Here is a 23,199-nt window from a genome sequence, read left to right on the forward strand (position 1 = left end):
ACCATGCTCATCTTTCCCCTCTCCCATCTCCAACCTTTTGGATATGGACTACCCCCATATTAATTCCTTTTATCTCTTTTACCTATTTCTATCCCTTCTCATTACTTGCTTTTTTTAATGTATCTTTTCTTCTCTCTAAACATTAGGTCTTTTTTCTTTTCTTCCTTTTCTGTCTCCAGAGAATTGACTAGGTTTGGTATATTTGTAGAGATAAGTGATATCAGGTTGATCACTACATTCTTTCAATTCTAAATAAATTTTCCTACAAGTGACCAGAGATGTAGAATCTCCGTGACATTTCAAACTCAAGGGATAATAGCTATGTGACTAACTCTGAGCCAAAACTTAAGTGAGCAGATAACTCCATATTTGCTGAGCAAATTTTGTCTACCTTCTGTTCTTTAAAAGACTAGAGTTTCAGATGTCATTCCTTGGCCAATGCGAGCTCTAAGCCTAACCTCACATTCACATTGATCACACGACCTAATTGTTCTGGGTATAGATGTGTTCTACCAAATATTGTATTCTTTTTAATAATTTCTAAATTATTAGGTCTGCAAACTGAACATTTTCTCATTGTGTTTATGATAATGTCACCTGTTAACAAAAGGTCACCTAATACTGTATCACTCAATAATGAAATGTTATGTTAATGAATTGAGAAGCAACTTTCCTTAGAAATTTAAAAGAGTTTTTCGTAAAACATTAAGTCAAAGCCTAAAGTTTTGCCTCAGGTATCCACTTGATATTTTCATTTAGATTTTGTTTCAGGGGAAATAGAACTTTCCAAACTATCTCTTTACAGTTGTAGGAGGCCAGAAGTGGTTCATACTACAATAACCATATGTATAGTAATGTCTGATTTTATGTTAAGAAAAGCAAAAAAAAAAAAAGGAAAAGCACATGTTTCAAAGGTAAACTTCATAAGTATCATTTCAATGCTTTTACCCCATTAAGACACAACTTTTCCTGCTTAACACTGTAATCTTCTGGAAGAATAGTCCCTTGCCAAAATGGCTTTTCATCCACACTGTGTATTTGGTTTTGAGTTTTTGTGTTTTTTTTGCATTCAGATCAAAATGAATTTAAATATGAATTTTGTAATACAGTTTCTTTCATAGTGTTCCATTCCCATGATACTGACCTTAAAATTTCACTTTGTTTTTCTATAGAAGTTTGTGATCAAGATGGTAAGTATTCTGAAACTTCTCAAAAACCTCTCTAACGTGACTGATTTCTTGAGGCCCCATCTCTTAATGCAGATGCTTTCCATTGTGTTGTGCTTGTCCTGGATGCCTGACTTTGTGTCTCCCAGTTGAATTATAGGCTTCCCCAGACAGTCTCTCTATTCAGTCCTTCATTCTATTTTCCAATCTGTATCCTTCTTTCCTGTAAACATTAGCTTGTTCCTGTTGTCCAGACATGTTATAGGCTCATTATAAAGAGTATGTGATGAAGGATATTATGTTAAAAGGCACTGAATTCCATTCTGCTTATCTCCAAGGACACATCCATTGTTAGGACCTCTGTAAAATGCCTGTATCTAGGGCTCATGTTTATTGTGATGAGACTTCCCTAAACCTGCAGAGGTAGAGGAGAAGATGCCTAATGTGCTCAGTGAAGTTTGCCTCTCATTGTCCTTCAAAGCATGTAAGCATTCTGCTTTATTTCTTGATCCATGAGTTTGACACTCATTCTTCCACTGTGCCCAAATATATTACCCTAGGCTTCCCAGATAAAGAAATATTTCAGAAGTGATTCTTGGAATCAGTTCAGTTCAGTTGCTCAGTCATGTCCGACTCTTTGTGACCCCATGAATCACAGCACGCCAGGCCTCCCTGTCCATCACCAACTCTGAGGTTCACTCAAACTCATGTCCATTGAGTCGGTGATGCCATCTCATCCTCTGTCGTCCCCTTCTCTTCTGCCCTCAATCCCTCCCAGTATCAGGGTCTTTTCCAATGAGTTAACTCTTCATATGAGTTGGCCAAAGTATTGGAGTTTCAGCTTCAGCATCAGTCCTTCCAATGAACACGCAGGACTGATTTCCTTTAGAATGGACTGGTTGGATCTCCTTGGAATAATTTCCTGCAAAAGTGATAATTCTTGCTCCACTGGCATTGAATGTTTTATTTTTCTTACAGGCACTGGATATAAATCACATGTGCTTCATTTAGGTGTGGATCAAAATAGAAACGTCCCAAATCAAGGTGAGGTATTCATTGGTTGACATATATGTGAATAGAGGCACATAGTTAATAATGAAGAGGAATCTCTAGAATGCTTTTAATCCTATAATTCAATATTTGTATCTAGTTTATTGAACAAAGCTACCTTGATTCCTCACATATATATTAGCTTCCAAATACCTTATCATATCTTATAAAGTGAACAAAGAATGCCTAACTAATGTCAAAAGTGATTAAAAACTTTTTTAAAAGGTAGCTTCTAGGACTAATGTTTCTAAAATTATATCTCAATGTAGTAGATTGACTTAATTTTTGCCCACTCTGAATTTCCAGAGAATATATTAAGCAAAAGGAGGTTTTCTTACTATAGATGTATGAGGTTCTGGGTGTTGATATTCCTGTGAGCTCTTCTGTGTATATGCATGTTCTGTATCAGTGTTTTGTGTGTGTGTGTCTGTGTTTCTGAACACTAAAAATTTGAATTGTAAATGCAAATTTTAGAAAGGAATTATTTTGTGTTTGTATCTTTCAATATTTACATGGAACTCTTAATTTTATTTTTTTAGATATTTTAGAAAATAAAACTGGTAAGTATTTCTGACACTTTTCCCATAGACATTTAAATGACTACTATCATTCCCTCCCTTTCTATCTCTTTGGCACCTATTCTCTCATCCTTCCCCTCTTTCCTCTCCAATTGTCTTTATATGGACTATTTTCATATGAACTTCTTCCATCTGGTTTTCCCTAGTTCCACCTCTTCCTATTCCTTGCTTTTCATTATATACCCATTCTTGTCGATGTACTTCAGTGTTTTCCTTTTTATGTCTCCTGAGAGTTGTCTTCATTTGATTCTAACTTTTGTAGGGATGAGGGATATTAGGCTGATCACCACATTATTCCCATGAAATAGATGTTTTCGTGTAAATGACCAATGATGTCAAATCACTGTGACCTTTCAAGTTCAAGGGAGAATAACCATGTGATTGATACTGACCCAAAATTTAAGTGAACAGAAAACTCCAAATTTGTTGAGCAAATTACTCTGCCTTCTGCTCTTTCAAAGACTATTAATTCAATGACATTCCTTTATTACATGTGAGCTCTAAATCTACTCTCGCATTCCCCTTGATCTTATTATCCAGTTGTTTCCAGGTATAGAAATGCTGTATCTAATGAGGAAGCCCCATAGTATTGTGCAGCCTCTTTTAACTCAAAATTTTAATTGGTGCAGAATACAAATTTAAAAGACTTATTCAGAAAACACTAATTCAAACACTAAATGTTTATCTCCTTTATTCTCTTGATGTTTTTCACTTACATCTTTTGTTTCAGAGGAAATAGAACTTAGCAGTATAGTAGAAAACTAAAACTGGTTACTGATCCATTAGCCCATGTGTACAAAAGTCCATTTATATTTCCTTATCACCTTTTAAATATGTTGCTTGTCTATCAGTTCACACTAATTTTCTATACCTAGAAAGGCAGAACTGCCAACACAAATGCAAGGATCTGATACTATTAAAGAGAACTCACAATGTAACTCCCCTGATGGGGCCATTTCCAACCTTGCACAATGGAATATGTGGAATGAAAATGGGTACTTTTCATTAGTATGGTGGACTTTGAAACTTTTGGCTTTAATTCCAATAAATGGTGGTCCATTTGAACCCAAAAGCAAACGAAGGAAGTGTTTCCAGTTTCTGACCTGGTCCCTTCCTGACGTTGTCCTCAGATTTGAATGAATTGGACTGCTTTTCTTTTGTTCACAATAGTGTGAAGAAGGAAAACGCATGACTCAAAATGTTTTTCACTATGAACCTACATGTGGTTTCATCTGTGTTTTTATACCTTTTTCTCCAACAATCAATTTCCATGTTCTCAAGCACCATCCAACAAATAACTTACATGATATGTCTTTTTATTTAGTCTCCCAAATTTTGTTTGTCTTCTGCATTTGGCATTCCATTTTCCCCATTAGTACTTCTGTGATTTTCTCATTTTGATACAAACTAGGCAGACATTTCTTTTGTGTCAACTAAAGGTTAGTATTGGTATATTTCAAAGATTTACCAGTTTTAGGCTTCTGAAGTGTGAGTTTTCTCCAACATACGCTCATTCTTTTGATGTACAAACTCTTTCACCATCATTTAGTATTTGCATACCTTTTCTGCATGTATTTTTTTAATACATGAAAGACCTGCCTCACTTAGGCTTTAGCCAAAATAGAAATTTGCAGTACAGTAGTTTAAATATTCATTTATTGACAAACATGTGAGTAGAATTATCTAGGCTACAAACCCATTATTTCTTTAACATCCCTGGTTCAAGATGTTAAACAATGCTCATGGCTCTTAACATTTTAGATATTACAATAATTGATTTAACCCTATCTATTAAGTAGCAGCCAAATAAATTTATAAAGCTAATAATCTGAATATTTATACATTAGTTCTGTCAACATAGATAAAAAACAATTTGAAAGGTCAACTTCAGAACTAGTATTTTAATAATTTTCTCCAATTAAGACAATACATAATTGTCTATTTCAGGAGAATACTATATTTAAAAAAAGAGCTGTCATAGACAGTCCACAGTGTGTGTTTTCTGTGTGCTTATGTGTTGCTGTGTATGCTTTCTGAGAGCTATAATTTTACATATGTGGTCAATATTTGCTATAAATTTTGTTTTTTGATCTTCTGTTTCCATGATTGACCCTAAATTTTCCATTTTGTTTTTCTAAAGAACCTCAGGAAAGAAGTGGTAAGTAAAAACTTATTACTCACAAATGACTTATACATAACTAATTTCTTCATACCAAACCATTCACAATATCTTAATCCATTGGTTTCCCTGTCTTGTCCTTCCCCTAGATGTCTGTCTTATATCTCCAAATTTGTTACACACTTATTCAGAAGATGTTCTCTCCATTTAGTTTCTCTTCCTAAAAGCCATTTCAATTCCCACTTTTCCCATTCCACATCATTTCCTTCCTACACATATCAGCATTTTCTGTTTTCCTCAGTCTGTCTCTGAGGACTTGATACAGGCTCACTGAAAACTTAAAGAGACAGAGGACATGAAACTGAAAGCACAGGGTTCCATCCTGTTTACCTTCTGGGCATATCCCTAGTCAGGAACTTCATCATATTCTATTTTTAAAGGCACACATTTAGACCAATAATACTTCCCCAAATCTGCACAGTTGAGAGAAGATACATAACAGGCTGAGTGAAGTTTGTCTATTCATTGTCCATTCAGTTCAGTTCAGTTCAGTCGCTCAATCATGTCCGACCCGTTGCTACCCGTGAACCACAGCACACCAGGCCACCCTGTCCATCACCAACTCCTGGAGTCCACCAAAACCCATGTCCATTGAGTTGGTGATGCCATCCAACCGTTTTATCCTTTGTCGTCCCCTTCTCCTCCTGCCGTCAACCTTTCCCAGCATCAGGGTCTTTTCAAATGAGTCAGCTCTTCGTATCAGGTGGCCAAAGTTATTGGAGTTTTGCTTCAATGTCAGTCCTTCCAATGAACACCCAGGACTGATCTCCTTTAGAATGGACTGGATGGATCTCCTTGCAGTCGAAGGGACTCTCAAGAGTCTTCTCCAACACCACAGTTCAAAAGCATCAATTCTTCAGCATTCAGCTTTCTTAATAGTCCAACTCTCAAATCTGTACATGACCACTGGAAAAACCATAACCTTGACTAGATGGATCTTTGTTGACAAAGTAATGTCTCTGTTTTTTAATATGCTATCTAGGTTGGTCATAAATTTCCTTCCAATGAATAAATGTCTTTTAATTTCATGGCTGCAATCACCATCTGCAGTGATTTTGGAGCCCAGAAAAATAAAGTCAGCCACTGTTTCCCCTGTTTCCCCATTAATTTGCCATGAAGTGATGGGACTGGATGCCATGATCTTAGTTTTATGAATGTTGAGCTTTAAGCCAACTTTCCCACTCTCCTCTTTCACGTTCATCAAGAGGCTCTTTAGTTCTTCACTTTGAAAGCCTGTGTAAATTCTGCTTCTCTTCTTGGCCCATAAACTTGACACACATTCTTCCATTGTACCCAGATACATTGCCCTAGGATTCCAAAGCATAAAAACATTTCCAGTTATTCTTGGAATTTTTTTTCTTTCAAGAACGGTAATTTTTTCCTTTTTATTTGAATTTTTGTTTTGCATTTTGAATGCCACAATGATCATCTTGGCAACACAAATTTTGTTTAGTGTTTTTAGAAGAAATATATATTCCAGGAAATTTGTTTGTCTGGCTCTTGTACTTCCCTCATAGCTCAGTTGGTAAAGAATCTGCTGGCAATGCAGCAGACACCAGTTTGATTCCTGGGTTGGGAAGACCGTCTGGAGAAGGGTTAGGCTATCCACTCCAGTTTTCTTGGGCTTCCCTTGTGGTTCAGCTGGTAAAGAATGCCTGCAAGGTGGGAGACCTGGATTCAGTCTCTGGGTTGAGAAGATCCCCTGGGCAATGGAAAGGCTAAGCATTCCAGTATTCTGGCCTGGAGAATTTACAAAGAGTCTTCACAAAGAATTCACAGAGTCTGGCCTGGATCACAAAGAGTCAGACATGACTGAGCCACTTTAACTTTCACATATCTCTTTCAGTTCTTAACTTTTGATGTGAAAGTCAAAGAAGACATTGTCCTAGGAAGTTACCAAAGAATTTCTTTTCCTACAACAGGATATAATCCTTGAAACTTTGATATTTCCTAAAGACAGCTTTTGTAATAATGTTCGTTTCAAAAATAATTCAATTCAGTTACATGTCAAATGTGTTTATGTAGCAGGTTTTATCTGACTACTATTATAGCTAGAATTGTTGACAGATGGATGCCTTTACTCTGTCCTTCTATTGTCTTTTTATTTTGCCTGCTGTCATTTTCAGCAACATTCTCTTTTAAACCTAAGCATATATAGAGGTATACATTATTTTATCATTAATGAAATAGTCTTGGAATCTCACAGTTTCAGTGCTCAGAAATATGTGTCTGTTAGAACCTGATAGGTAACTACAGAAGGTTTTGTCCTCTTTCCTTCTTGACTTTTTACTCTCATTTTGATTGAATTGTTTATTTGTTGCTTTGACTTTGTGAATAAATATGGAGGGAAAAGTGGCAAATTCTATTGTTGTGTTTCCCTGTGTACCTAGACATGGATCCATCTGATACGGTATTTTTGTCATTAACATTCATTTACCATCCTTTTCAGAGATATTATATGAACATTATTGTATGATTTTTGTCTCATTTCTTTGTCTTTTCAAGGGATGTTTGACATTTTCTGTTGTTATTCAATTTTCTCCATTGGTACTTTTATGATTCATCATAGAGTTGCAATCTCTGTAGACATTTTCTTCCTGTCAATTTAAAGGTAGTGATAGCATACCTCTGAAATATTGTCATTTTCAGTGTGGCTCTTGTAGTATGTTTGTCTAAGACAGGTTCTTGTCATGTAATTTGAACTTGTTTCACTGGAATTGAATATTTTATTTCCCTTCCTTTCATGAGACTTAATTCAGATAATTTCATTTAGGCATTGGGTGAAATGTGTGTGTGTGTGCTAAGTTGCACTGTTCATAGAATCCTCCAGACCAGAATACAAGAGTGGGTTTTCATGCCCTCCTCCAGGGATCTTCCTGATCCAGTATTGAACCCAAGTATCCTGAATTGCTTCCATGGTGACTCAGCTGGTAAAGAATCCACCTGCAATACAGGAGATTCTGATTCAAATCCTGGATCAGGAAGATAAACTGGAGAAAGGATAGTCTACCCATTCTAGTATTCTGATCTGGAGAATTCCATGGACAGAGGAGCCTGGCTGGTTATAGTCCATGGGGGTCACAAAGAGTTGGACACAACTGAGCGACTTTCACTTTCCCTTTGTCATCCTGCATTGCACACAGATTCTATGTCGTCTAGCCACTCAGGAAGCCCAGAGATGAATTTGTTGTTGTTCAGTCACTCAGTCATGTCTGACTCTTTGTGACTCCATGGACTGCAATACGCCAGGCTTCCCTGTCCTTCACTATCTCCCTGAACTTGCTCATGTCCATTGAGTCAGTGATGCCATCCAACCATCTCATCCTCTGTTGCCCCTTTTTCCTCTTGGCCTCAATCTTTCCTAGCATCAGGGTCTTTTCTAATGAGTCAGCTCTTCCCATCAGGTGGCCAAAGTGTTGGAGCTTAAGCTTAAACATCAGTCCTTCCAATGAATATTCATGGTTGATTTCCATTAGGATTGGCTGGTTTGATCTCCTTGCTGCCCAAGGGACTCTCGAGAGTGTTATCCAGCTCCACAGTTTGAAAGCATCAATTCTTTGGCTCTCAGTTTTCTTTATGTTCCAACACTCCCATCCATACATGACTACTGGAAAAACCATAGTATTGACTATGTGGGCCTTTGTAGGGAAAATGATGCCTCTTCTTTTTAATACACTGTCTTTGTTTGTATTAGCTTTTGTTCCAAGAAGGAAGAGTCTTTAATTTTATGGCTGCAGTCACAATCCACAGTGATTTTGGAACCCTAGAAAATAAAGTCTCTCACTGTTTCCATCATTTTCCTGTCCTATTTGCCATGAAGTAATGACACCAGATACTATGATCTCCACTTTTTGCATGTTGAGTTTTAAGCCAGCTTTTTCACTCTCCTCTTTCACTTTCATCAAAAGGCTCTTTAGTCTCTCTTTGCTTTCTGCCACTAGGGTGGTATCATCTGCCTCTCTGTAGTTGTTGATATTTCTCCCTGAAATCATGATTCCAGCTTGTGATTCATCCAGTCCAGCATTTCAATGATGTAATCTGCATAGAAGCTAAATAAGCAGGGTAACAATATACAACTTTGATGTACTCCTTTCCCAGTTTTGAACCAGTCCGTTGTTCCTTGTACAGTTCTAACTGTTGCTTCTTGAACTGCATACAGGTTTCTCAGGAGGCAGGTAAGATAGTCTGGTATTCCCATTTCTTAAGAATTTTCCATTATTTTTTGTGATCTACACAGTCAAAAGCTTTAGCCTAGTCAGTGAAACAGAAGTATATGTTTTTCTAGTATTCTTTTGCTTTTTCTACGATCCAGTGAATGTTGACAATTCAATCTCTGGTTCCTCCACCTTTTCTAAATCCAGCTTGTACATCTGGAAGTCCTCCGTTCACATGCTATTGAAGCCTAGCTTGAGGGATTTTTGAGCATTCCTTTACTATCATGTGAAATGTGCACAATTGTGCAGTAAGCTTGAACATTCTTTAGCATTGCCCTTCTGTGGGATTGGAATGAAAATTGACCTTTCCTACTCTGTAACCACTGCTGAGTTTTCTGTATTTGTTAGCATAGTGAGTAGAGCACTTTAGCAGCATCTTTTAGGATTTGAAATAGCTCATCTGGAACTCCATCGCCTCCACTAGCTTTGTTCATAGTAATGCTTCCTAAGGCCCACTAGACTTCACACTGCAGGATGTCTGGCTGTAGTTGAGTGACCACACCATCATGGTTATCCACGTCATTAAGACCTTTTTGTACAGTTCTGCATATTCTTGCTACCTCTTCTTAACCTCTTCTGCTTCTGTTAGGTCCTTACTGTTTCTGTCCTTTTTTTGTGCCCATCTTTGCATGAAATTTTCCCTTGGTATCTCTAATTTTCTTCAAGAGATCTCTAGTCTTTCCCTAGTTCTTTCTATCTTTCTAGTCTTTCTAGTTCTATCATTTTCCTCTATTCCTTTGCCTTGTTCACTTAAGAAGGGTTTCTTACTTCTCTGTTCTATTCTTTGGAACCCTGCATTCAAATGAGTATGTTTTTCGCTTTCTCCTTTGCCTTTCACTTCTCCTCTCAGCTATTTGTAAGGCCTCTTCAGACAACCATTTGCCTTGTTGCATTTCTTTTTCTTGGAGATGGTTTTGGTCACCACCTTCTGTACAATGTTATGACCCTCCATCCATAGTTCTTCAAGCTCACTATCAAATCTAAAACCTTGAATCTATTTGTCATTGCCACTCTATAGTCATAAGGGACTTGAATTAAGTCGTACCTGAATGGTCTAGTGATTTTCCATACTTTCTTCAAGATGAATAGTAGCAACCAAATAGCCTATTTTGTCTTACAAACTGAAAAAGACAACCAAACTAATGACAAACATAATTAAGACATTTTTAAAAAGGTAAATTCTAGGACTAAGTTTCTAAATATATTTCTAAGTATAATACATTTTATATATCAACTTATGCCCCTCTCCACTTCTGGAGAATATCCTTTAGGAAGAGCCAGGTTTGCCAATGTGGATTTATGAGCTTGTGTATGTATTATATATTCTCATGTTCCATAAGGGTTTTCCTATTCTGTGTGTGTGTATCTGCATATTAATTATTTTATAGTAAATGAAGATCTCTATAAATTTTTTCAATAATACTGAATTATCTTTTTTGTTTCTTTTGATATTTACATTTTATTTTTCAGGCTTTTTGGAGAAAAAAAATCAATAAATTTTTCTGACACTCTTTGCTCCATAACTTTTAAATGGATACTAACATTCTCTGCCTTTCTATGTATATGCCACCCATGGCTCACCTTTCCATCCTAATTTTTTGGATATAGACTATGCTGTATTAATTCCCTCCATCTGTTTTACAAATTCCTTCCTTTTTCATTTCTTGTTTTTAACTTCATATTTTTTCTTCTCTGTAAACATGAGGGCCTTATTGTATGTGTTGCCAGTGAAGTGCCCTTATTTTATTATGATTTTTGTAGCCATGAGAGATATTAGGCATAGTACTAAAAGTTTGCATTCTGTAATTGTTATTCACTTTCCTCCATTAGTACTTCTGTGATTTCTCATTTTCATGTAATTTAGACAGACATTACTTTTGTGTCAACTAAACTGTGAGTAATGGTACTTTTCATACTTTTGCATTCTCAAGCTACCAAGTATAGGTTTTCTCCAGTATATGCTCCATTGTTTGATTTACAACTAATTTCATTATCATTTAGTTAATTAAATCCCTTTTTTGTGTGATTTTATTAAGACATGCATCACTTAGGTTTGAGCTAAAGTAGAAATTCAAGTTACAAGGAGTTTTTGTGTTCACTAGTTGACCTAAGTATGAATAGAATCATACGGGAAATGAACCAGGTCTTTTCTCTATGGCAATGATTCAGAATGTTATTTCAATGTTCATGTCTTCTTAATACATCTTTGCTTTTACAATAATAAACTTGATCGCATCTACTGAATAACTGCCAAGGAACATATTGGTGCTAATAAAGAGACTACTAATATCTAAATAGGTAAAAAACATGTTTTAAGGTAAACTTCAAAATTATTATTTTAATGTTTTTCCTCACTTAAGACACATAATTTTATCTCTTACTCTATTGTCATATAGGAGAATAGTCCCCTGACCAAATGAGCTCCCAACTACTCTGTGTGTGTGTGTGTTGTGTGTGTGTGCTTGCAGTGTATGTGTTTGTATATGTTTTCAGATAGTTATAATTTTAAAAACAAATTTTTTAAATATTTTGTTTTTTTCTTGTTCCATTTCCATAATACTGACCTTAAACTTATCATTTTATTTTTATAAAGAACTTCAGGAAAGAAATGGTATGTATGCTAAAATCTTGCTGCTGACAAATCCTTTTACATGGTGGATTTCTTGAGACCTTAACATTCCCAGTCTCTTAATCTTTATTCTTTCCTTTGCTTACCCTTCTCCTTAAATTGTACATTTACACCAAGTAATGATATCTTAAATGATAATTCTATCTTAAGGGGAACTCAATTCAAGTATATATTGATTTAAGGCTTTTATAAAACTGTGTATGAATTTAACAATGCAGAGAGTATTGTACAATGGTGCTTTTAATCTACACTTTCAGTCTCTTTTCAAGTACCTCTTTCTTTGTATGCCTGTGTGTTTTCCTTTATTCTGAAAAAAGTCAAAGGCCCAGTAGAAATCAGTGATTGATGTATCCCATAGACTTTAATCCAGGCTTCCCAGCTGGTATGAGTGGTAAAGACCTCTCTAGCCAATGCAGGAGACATGAGATGCGGATTCAATCCCTGGATTGGCAAGATCCCCTGGAGGAGGAAATGGCAACTCACCCCAATATTCTTGCCTGGAGAATCCCATGAACAGAGGAGCCTGGCAGGCTACAGTCCTTGGGTCGCAAAGAGCCAGACATGGCTGAAGCGGCTTAGCATGCACACACATAGCTTTTAACTCAGAGGGAGTGCTGTTCCACTGCCTTGCGTTCTGTGATTTCTACTTAGCCCCTTTGTCATCAAGATACACAGAATGAAATAAATCTTCCTTTGGTTAGTGAGATGGTCTTTGAACACCACCGCACTTTCAATTCTCAGGAGACAACTGTCAGAAACAAATTTGGAAATACTTGAAAGTTTTGTCCTCCTCCTTTGTGGTATTGGGCCTCATTTTGAATGAATGGTTTCTTTCTTTTAATTATTGACAAAGGTGAAGAAAAAAAGAAAGATAAGTCCCATAAATAAGTTTCCCTGTGTCCCTAAGCATGGTTTCAACTATTTTGTTGTTGTTTAATCACTAAATGGTGTCTGACTTTTTTCAGTCTGATGGACTGTAATCCACCAGACTCCTCTATCCATGGCATTTCCCAGGCAAGAATACTGAAGTGGGTTGCCATTTCCTCCTCCAGGGGATCTTCCCAACCCATGGATCAAACAGGCGTCTCCTGCTTGGCACGTGGACTTTTTTTACCACAGAGTGTGGTTTCAGCTGTTACTTATATTAATACCTTTTAATTCAACTTCCAAACATCATTTTTCTCAACTCCAAGATATGCATATTTTACAAGATTTTTTCTCTTCAGTCTGATCTTTGCAAGTAAGGGCTCCTTCTTCATTAGCTATTCAATTATCCCCCAGTATTGCTATTTAGTTTGTCCCCTTGCTGCAATATAGGTAGGCATTCCTATTGAGTCAGATAAATTTTATCCATAATATTCTCTAACGAATTGGCTTTTCAAGTGGCTGAAGTTGAAGTTTTGTCCAAGATATGCTCAGGTCACTTCATGTAGACCTGCTTCATTGACTTTTAATACTTCTTTTATATTCATGGAACTTTAGAAAAAATTCATTTGTGCATAGTTAAATGATAAATTTGCACTCATCTCCAATGCTAGTAAGGTCATGCTTAAAATCTTGCATGGTAGGCTTCAACATAATGTGAACCAAGAACTTCCAGATATTCAAGCTGGGTTTAGAAAAAGAAGAGGAACCAGAGGTCAAATTGCCAACATTCACTGGATTATAAAGAAAGCAAGGGTATTTCACAAAACCATCTGTTTCTGTTTCATTGACTATGCTAAAGCCTTTGAGGGAATGGATCATGACAAACTGTGAAAAGCTCTTAGAGACATGGGAATACCAGACCATCTTACCTGTCTCCTGAGAAACCTCTTTGCAGGTCAAGAAGCAACAGTTAGAACCCTGTATGGAACAACTGATTGGTTCAAGATCAAGAAAGGAGTACAACAGGGCTGCCTGCTATCAACCTGTTTGTTTAATCAAGATGCTAAGCACATCAAGAGAAATGCCAGGCTGGATGAGTTACAAGCTGGAATCAAGATAGATGGGAGAAACATCAACAGCCTCTGATACATAGATGACACCACTCTAATGGCAGAAAGTGAAGAGGAATTAAAGAGCCTCTTGATGAGGGTGAAGGAGGGGAATGAAAGAGCTGGCTTAACACTAAATATTAAAAATCTAAGATCATGGCTTCTGGCCACATTACCACATGGCAAATAGAAGGGGAAAAGGTGGAAGTAGTAACAGATTTCCTTTTCTTGGGCTCCAAAATCACTGCGGATGGTGACTGCAGTCATGAAATCAGACGACACTTTGTTATCAGCAGGAAAGCTCTGACAAACCTAGAAAGTGTATTGAAAAGCAGAGACATTACTCTGCCCTGAAAGGTCCATATAGTCAAGACTATGTTCTTCCCAGTGGTCACATATGGTTGTGAGAGCTAGACCTTAAAGAAGGCAGAATGCTGAAGAATTGATGTCTTTGAACTGTGGTGCTGGAGGACTCCTGAAAGTCCCTTGGACAGCAAGGAGATCAAACCAGTCCATTCTGAAGGCCATCAACCCTGAATATTCACTGGAAGGACTAATTCAGAAGCTGAAGCTGCAATATTTTGGCCATCTGATGTGAAGGGATGACTTATTGGAAAAGTCCTTGATGCTGTGAAAGATTGAGGGCAGAAGGAGAAGAGGGCATAACAGGATGAGATGGCTGGAAAGTATCATTGATATGATGAACATGAACTTGGGCAAACTCTGGGAGATGGTGAGGGACATGGATGGGAATACCAGACCACCTGATCTGCCTCTTGAGAAATTTGTATGCAGGTCAGGAAGCAACAGTTAGAACTGGACATGGAACAACAGACTGGTTCCAAATAGGAAAAGGAGTACGTCAAGGCTGTATATTGTCACCCTGCTTATTTAACTTCTATGCAGAGTACATCATGAGAAACGCTGGACTGGAAGAAACACAAACTGGAATCAAGATTGCCGGGAGAAATATCAATAACCTCAGATATGCAGATGACACCACCCTATGGCAGAAAGTGAAGAGGAACTCAAAAGCCTCTTGATGAAAGTGAAAGAGGAGAGTGAAAAAGTTGGCTTAAAGCTCAACATTCAGAAAATGAAGATCATGGCATCTGGTCCCACCACTTCATGGGAAATAGATGGGGAAACAGTGGAAACAGGGTCAGACTTTATTTTTCTGGGCTCCAAAATCACTGCAGATGGTGACTATAGCCATGAAATTAAAAGACGCTTACTCCTTGGAAGGAAGGTTATGACCAACCTAGATAGCATATTCAAAAGCAGAAACATTACTTTGCCAACAAAGGTTCGTCTAGTCAAGGCTATGGTTTTTCTTGTGGTCATGTATGGATGTGAGAGTTGGACTGTGAAGTAGGCTGAGCGCAGAAGAATTGATGCTTTTGAACTGTGGTGTTGGAGAAGACTCTTGAGAGTCCCTTGGACTGCAAGGAGATCCAACCAGTCCATTCTGAAGGAGATCAGCCCTGGGATTTCTTTGGAAGGAATGATGCTAAAGCTGAAACTCTAGTACTTTGGCCACCTGATGCGAAGAGTTGACTCATTGGAAAAGACTCTGATGTTGGGAGTGATTGTGGGCAGGAGAAGAAGGAGACGAAAGAAGATGAGATGGCTGGATGGCATCACTGACTCGATGGACGTGAGTCTGAGTGAACTCCGGGCATTGGTGATGGACAGGGAGGCTTGGCGAGCCACTGTCCATGGGGTTGCAAAGAGTCAGACGAGGCGGGACGACTGAATAACAACAACAGCAGCAAAAGATAAATTTACATGCACCATGTTATATATTCCTTGAGTAGTGTAAATATTCTTAATAGAGGAGCCCAGGTGGTATACCCTATGTTACCTCTGGAAGCAGTGGTTTAAGATCCTCCAGTTCAGTTTTGTGGCTATTTTATACCATATAAATGTCATAATAACCAGATTGAATGCACATATTAAAAGGCAAAGTACTTATAACAACATATGAACTGAATAAAAAAGGCCTAATTATCTCAAATAGGAGAAGGAACATTTTTAAGGTGAGCATGAGAACTGCAGTTTCTAAAAAGTTGTCTGAAATGAGAATACTGACTAATTTTATGTCCATTTTCACTTTGAGAAAAATACTCACTGGATAAAACTGGGTTCTCAACTATTGGGCACGTGTATAAGTGTGTGAGTGTGTTTGCCTTCCTGCAATGGCATATACATGTGTGTATTTGCACATATCCATGGGTTCAACTTGAAAGATAACATTTGCATTAAATTTGAATTACCTTCCCTTTTTTAATTTTATGTTTATTTTGATCTTTTCATTTTCTTTTTCAGAAAAAACTCCAGTGAAATCAGGTAAATTTTCAAAAACCTCTTCCTCCCAAGCCCATCAAAATGATAGTTTCTATTTGTATTGATGTCTTTTGCCTTTTAACCTATAACCATCCATTGAGTTGCTCTTCTCCTGGATATCTACCTTCCCTCTCAATTAATTATTTATGCACTTCTTTCTTAAGTTATGTAAAGTTAACTTCCTTTTAATTTCACACACTTCTTTCATATGCCATTCTTACTTCATTTATTCCATACCATTCTTTACCTATGGACATTGACTTTTTCTGTTTCTAGAGAATTGCAATGTTTTCTCAGAGAAACTGGTGAGCTGAAGGGCAACCAAGTTGATTGGCATGTTTGCTTGTCTTTCTGAAACACATGCAAAGATAGGAGCTCTATACACTATAGAAGTGAATAAAATCTTTATCCTCCTCCCTTCTTGATATTGTGCCCTCATATTGATTTGCTTTTCTCAAGTATTTTATTCATGAATGTGAAGAAGTCAAAGGTAGTTCCTATAAATGTATTTCATCGTTTACCTTGAGTTAAGTCATTTGTGACTTACACTTTTTTCTTCACACTCAAAGATCATGATTTGTTCTTGAAACTTATCTTTCCAACTGAAAGCTTCATCAGTTATTGGTCATCCCCTCTTATTGACTCTTAACTTATCAGGTTGTTGTAATTTATGCAAATATTCCTTTTGAGTCAAGGAAATTTTATTAATCACACACCTCTGAAGTGCTGACATTTTTCACATGGTTACTGTGAATGTTTATCCACAAATATATATTCAGATCATTTGACATAGATTTAATCTGCTGCCATTAAACATTTGTCTCCTTTCCTTTCATGGAGTTCCATTAAGAAGAATTTAATTTAGGCATTAAAGAGAAATTCACAAAACACAATTTTATGCATTCATCAGTTGATGAAAATTGTATAGAGTAACACAGAAAAATTACCCTGTAATATATTACAATGCAGTAATTCAATATTCTCTAATTTAGTAATTATGGCAATTCTATACCACATACCCTTTGCAATAGAAAATTGAGTATATGCAGTAGTTGAAAGCAAAATAAAACTTAACAAATCCCAGTGAACTGAATAATAAAAGCCTAACTAGTGACAAAAGGGATCAGGACCATTTTAAAAAGGTGAACATGAGAAGAAATATTCCTGACAATTTTTCTCAAGACAGTACATTTATTCATTTCATGCCAACTTTCCTCTGGGGGAGAATATGCTATGGACAGGACTACCCTGGGGGCTCAGCAGTGAAAAATCCACCTGCAATGCAGGAACCACAGGAGACAGTGTTCAGTCCCTGGGTTGGGAAGATTCCCTGGCGAACATGGCAACCCACTCCAGTATTCTTGCCTGGAGAATTCCGTAGACAGAGGAGCCTGGTGGGTCGCAAAGAGTTGAACACGACTGAAGCAACTTAGCACGCATGCATGCTATGGAGAAAATTGAGACCTTAGACATGGTGCATCTGTATGCATGAGTTGTGTTCCTACGTGCAATGTATGCATGCTTGTATGTGTGAGTAAGAATGTGCTTATCTGAATTGTGATAAGATTAGTTTTAAATATAAATTTTGAATTAATTCTGCCTTTTATTTGTATTTACATTATGTTTTTATTGATCTCCCCATTTTATTTTTCAGAAGACCCTCAGGAAAAAAAATGTTAAAATTTCTAAAACCTTGTTACTCACAGACTGCTCTCATGTGATTGATTTCTTGAGCCCTTGAGATTCCCATGCTCTTAATCTATACACCTTTCCTTGTTCTTTTCTTTTCCTATGTCTCTACCTTTCTCTCCCTAATTTTTAAACTGCAGATCTTCAGATTATGTTCTCTTTCCTTAGTTTCTCTAATAATCTTTTTCAGTTTTTACTTTTTCTGCTCCATATAATTTTGTTCCTATAATCATTAGTATTTTCTGTCTTTCTATGACCTGTTATAGTCTCATTAAGAAGTTGTTGAGATGAAGAGCATTCAGTTGAAAGGCACATTGTTTCCATTCTGCATATTTTTCCAGAACACATTGCAAGATGGGACCTCTTGCACATATCTCAAGAGTAAGGGCTCATTTCGATGCCAATAAAACTTGCCCAAACTAAAAGAGATGAGAGGTGAGATCAATCAGATCTCACATACTGAGTGGAATTTGTCCTTCCTTTGTTCTTTCAAAGCCTATGAAATTTATATTACAATCCACTAGACAATGAGAAATGAAGGCTTATTCTCTGTGACAGAACTTATTGTCCAAAGAATCCCAGGTGTAAAAATATTTCCCACGAGTATTCTCAGAATTTTTTTTAACCATAAACATTGTTTTGTGTTTTGGGCATTCTCAATGTCACATTGATCATTAACACAAACTGTAATTTCTATTAAATATGTAAAGAGGAGTTCTATAGCACAGGGAGTGTTCAGTCATGGTATATCTCTTAATTCTCAATTTCTCATGTGTAATGCATGGGCAACTATTATTGTAAGCTTTTTAAAACATATTTATTATAACAAAATACACTTCTTAGAAGTTGAATGACCTCTTTTGATGATAGTTTTTCAATGTAAATTTTTAATTCAAAGAGAATTCAACTCAAGAATATACTGATTTATCATTCATATAATGTTTATATGACTATAGCCACAGATAGAGTCATGGACAGATGGGAAGCTTTATACTGTTCTTTTCATCTATTTCCAAGTATCTCTCTTATGAATAAGTGTGCATTCTCATTTTATTCTGAAAGATGCAGGAGGTAAAATACAAGACCAATGATTGATATATCTTGTATCCCAGAGAAATAGAATAGCATTTCAGTCTACTTCCTTGTGTGGTGTTTTTGCAATCATGTTCCTTTTTCAATAAGGGGTATAAGAAAGTAAAACACACACACATTTTTTTTTTTTCTGATTGGTGAGATGGTTTTTAATATGTAGCGCCAGTTCTCAAAAATGTGTGCCAGTTAGGATCTCAGTGAGAACTATAATAGTCTTTGAAAGTTCTGTTTTCCTTCTTCCTGATATTGTGCCTTCATTTTGAATAAATAGTTTCTTTCTTGCTTTTATTTTCTCAATAAATATGAAGAAGAAAGTAGCAAATCACATTAATGTATTTCCCTGTGTACATAATCAAAGTGTTATCTGCTTTTTGTATTTTCTCTAAACCCCTTAAATCATCATTCTCATTCGACTTACCTGTTTACTTTATTTTCTCCAACCTTATCTTTGCCCTGATGGTTGCCATCATCATTTGCTATTCAAATACCCGACTCTATTTCTTCTTTGATTTGTCTTTTTGTTGCAACCTATGCAGATATTCCTTTGGAGCCAGACAATTTATTAAACATATCATCTAAAATATTGGCATTTCCCATAATGCAGATGGGAAAGTTTTCTCCAAGATATGTCAGGTCATTTGATTTAAACCATTACAGTTACATCTCACTGCCATGTAACACTTCCTTTTCCTCTTTTCAGGGAATTTTATTAATAAGAACATTAGTTAGGCATGTATTAAAAATAGAAACTTACAAAACACAAGTTATGTATATATGTATCAGTTGGTTAAAAAGTGAATTGAGGTGCCCAGGTAAATTTCTCTGTAGTATCTCTGGAAGCAGTGCTTCGAGATCCACTCATCTAGTATTTACTGTGGAAAACAGATTGTATAATAAATAGTCAATACAGTGCATGTAAATTGAAAATCAGTGTACTTATGAAATCATACAAATTGAATAATAAAACCCTAAGTAATGTCTAAAAGGATAAGGAACATTTTAAAAGGTAACCATGGGAAAATTTTCTTGCAGATCACTAAATTCACTAATTTAATAACATTTTATTTCAGGGCATATCCCCTCAGGGTAAAACCGGCCCTATATCACAGCATTTGTGTGTGTGTGTGTGCATCATTGTCCTCATTGGTTTATTATTATGTATAAATTTTGCATTAAGTTGGAATTTTTCCCATTCTCCATAATATTTAATTGATCTCTCCATTTTCATTTCATGACAACATTGGCCATCATATGGTAAATTTTCTGAAATCCTGTAAACTTCCTCTACACCTGAGTAGAATGACTGCTCTCCTGTTGCCTTAATGTTCCCTGCTTTTTCATCCGATGTCAGTCACCCATTCACGCTGCTCCTGAGGGTCTATCTTTACCTTCTCAATTAACATCTTACAGACTTTTCCCAGATTAAGTTTCTCTTCTTACAACTTCCCTCTTTTTTGTATTTTCTATATTCCTTTCTTTTCATTCCAAAGTGCTCTTACCCTACGTCATTAGCTTTTTCTGTTTCCCAAGCATTTGCTATGATTTCACTCAGAAGGTGATGAGATAAAGGGCTCTAGTCTGATAGGGACATCGTTTCCATTTTGTACCTTTTCCTGGAACACATCCAATATTAGGCCTCCGGTCACAGAGGCCATGTGCGCGGACCAGTTTTTATACCACTGATGCTTTTATAAGCTAAGAGATGAGAGAAGACTCTCATTTGCTGATTTCAGTTTGTCTATCTAAAAAGGCATGTGTCAATTCTGATATTGTGCATTGGTCAAAGATGAATTTGAGCCTCATTATTCCACTGGTAGAGTATATTACCCCAGCTTTCCAAAGTATATGAATATTTGGACCTTCCAGATGGCTCAGTGTTAAAAATATACCTGCCAATATATATATATATATATATATATATATATATATATATATACCTGCCAATGCAGGACAATCAGGTTCAGTCCCTGGGTGGAGAAGATCTCATGGAAAAGGAAATGGCAATCCACTCCAGCATTCTTGCCTAGGAAATTCCACAGACAAAGGAGGCTGGTGGACTACAGTCCATGGGGTCGCAAAGTAGTCCAACATGACTCAGCGACTAAACAACAACAATAACACCTGGAATATATAAACAACACTTACGAAGTATATGAATATTCTTTCATGATTCTCATGGAAATTTTCATGTATGTAACTGCTGTTCTTTCTCTTTTACCTTTGCAATGAAACAATTTATTTTTATTAATCTTCAGTTCCAAGTTTGTATTTGCAGAAAGAATTTAATTCACAGGGTATGTTCAATTGCTGTGTACATCTCAGACCATAAAGAATCTGCTTGCAGTGCAGGAGATCAGGGTCCAATACTTTGGTCTGGAAGATGCCCTGGAGGGGGAAATGGCAGCCCACTCCAGATTCTTGCCTGGAGAATCCCATGGACAGAGGAGCCTGGCAGGCTACAGTCCATGGTTCACAAAGAGTCAGACACAACTAAGTGACTAACATTTTTACTTTTCTGATTTCTCAATTTTTCATGTGAAAGACATAGAAATCATTACTGTGGGATTTTGCCTAAGATATTGTCTTACAATACAAATATATTGCAATTAGAACTTTAACAGATTCCATGTATTTGTATTTTTAAATAATTTCTATTTCAAAGGAAATTCAACTATATATTGATTTACTATTTCAATGAAGCTGTATGTAATGCACAGATTATTGGGCAATGGTGGCTTTGATCTATTCTCTCTCTTTGCAAGTACCTCTTTTTGGTTATGAATGTGTGTTTTCCTTTTATTCTGAAAAAGTTGGAAAGCCCAATACAAACCAATGATTGGCATATCCCATATCCTTTATCCCGGAGGGAGGGCTATCATACTGCCATGCAGTCTATAATTCTCTTTATCTCATATGTACAGAAGTGCAATAAATCTATCATTGATTGATAAGATGGTCTTTGAACATTGCAGTCTGTATTCTCAGAATACAACTCTCAGAAACAACTTTGGAAGTATTTGAAAGTTTTGTCCTCCTTCTTTCTGATACCATGACTAATTTTGAATAAATTGTTTCTTTCTTTTTTTAATTGATAAATGTGAAGGGGAGCAAGGTAAGTCCTATAAGTGTGTTTCCCTGTATGTAAACATGGTTTCATCTGTTACCTGTGCCTTTCACTTCAGTTTCTAGGAATCATTTATCTCAACTCTAAGTTGTGAATATTTTACATGATTTTTTTTTTCTGGATCTTATCTTTGCAACTAAGGGCTTCATCTTCACTTGATATTAAATTATTCTCCCAACATTATTATTTGATTTGTCCTGATATCATAATGAATGCAGGCATTCCTTTTCAGTCAAGTAAATTTTACTAATCCTAGTCCTATGTAGCCATTAGGCTTTTCAAAGTGGCTGATGTGAAAGTTTTGTCCAAGATATACTTAAGTCACTTCACTCAGACCCACTTCACAGCCCCTATTATATTTTTCTTCTCAAGGAACTTAAGGGAAATTTTATTTAGGAAAACAGAACTTCACATACACAGTGTTATGTATTCCTATTTGATGAAAATATTTTTAGTGGTGGAGCCCAGGCGATACATTCTGTAGTACCACTAGAGGTAGTGGTAGATCCTCCAATTCAGTGTTTGTGGCTACTTTATATCACTTAGATGTAGTAACCAAAATGAATGTACATATTAACTAAAAGGCAAAGTACTTATCAGATCATACAAACTGAATGATAAAAGCCTAGCTATATCAAATAGGATGAGGAACTTTTTAAAGGGCACCACGAGAACTGAAGTTTCTTAAATGTTCTATCAAATCAGAATACTCATTCATTTGATGCCAATTTTCATTTTGAGAAAAAGACTCTTTGGAAAAATTTGAGCTCTCAGCCACTGGACACGTGTATATTGTGGGAGTGTGTGCGTGTTCATGCAGTGGTATGTACATATGTGTATTTGTGTGCACATCCATGTGGGTTCACTTTGAAACATAAATTTTTCATTGCATTTAAATTACCTCCCCATTTTTATATTATATTTACTTTGATCTCTTTATTTTCTCTTTCAGGAAGACCTGCAACGACAGTAGGTAAATTTTCAAAAAGCCTGTTGCTCCCAACTCCATTAAAATGATGGTTCCTCATTGTATTAACATTTTCTGCCTTTTAATCTGTATCTACTATTGGCCTGCTCTTTCCTGAATGTCTACATTTCCCTCCCAATTAAATGTTTATGCACTTCTTTCTTAAGTGACCTAAAGTTAGTGTCATTT

General features: G+C 36.4%; 1 long non-coding RNA gene across 1 annotated transcript; it reads left to right on the forward strand.

The window, feature by feature from the left end:
• Positions 1-1,174: 1,174 nt before the first annotated feature.
• Positions 1,175-23,137, forward strand: LOC113882133. Its single transcript, XR_003508292.1, has 5 exons — positions 1,175-1,190; positions 2,145-2,210; positions 4,935-4,952; positions 22,023-22,031; positions 22,996-23,137. It is a non-coding gene; the product is annotated as an uncharacterized LOC113882133 (long non-coding RNA).
• Positions 23,138-23,199: the final 62 nt, after the last annotated feature.

This window comes from Bos indicus x Bos taurus, chromosome 23 (assembly GCF_003369695.1).
Source record: "Bos indicus x Bos taurus breed Angus x Brahman F1 hybrid chromosome 23, Bos_hybrid_MaternalHap_v2.0, whole genome shotgun sequence".
Taxonomy (NCBI): Eukaryota; Metazoa; Chordata; class Mammalia; order Artiodactyla; family Bovidae; genus Bos; species Bos indicus x Bos taurus.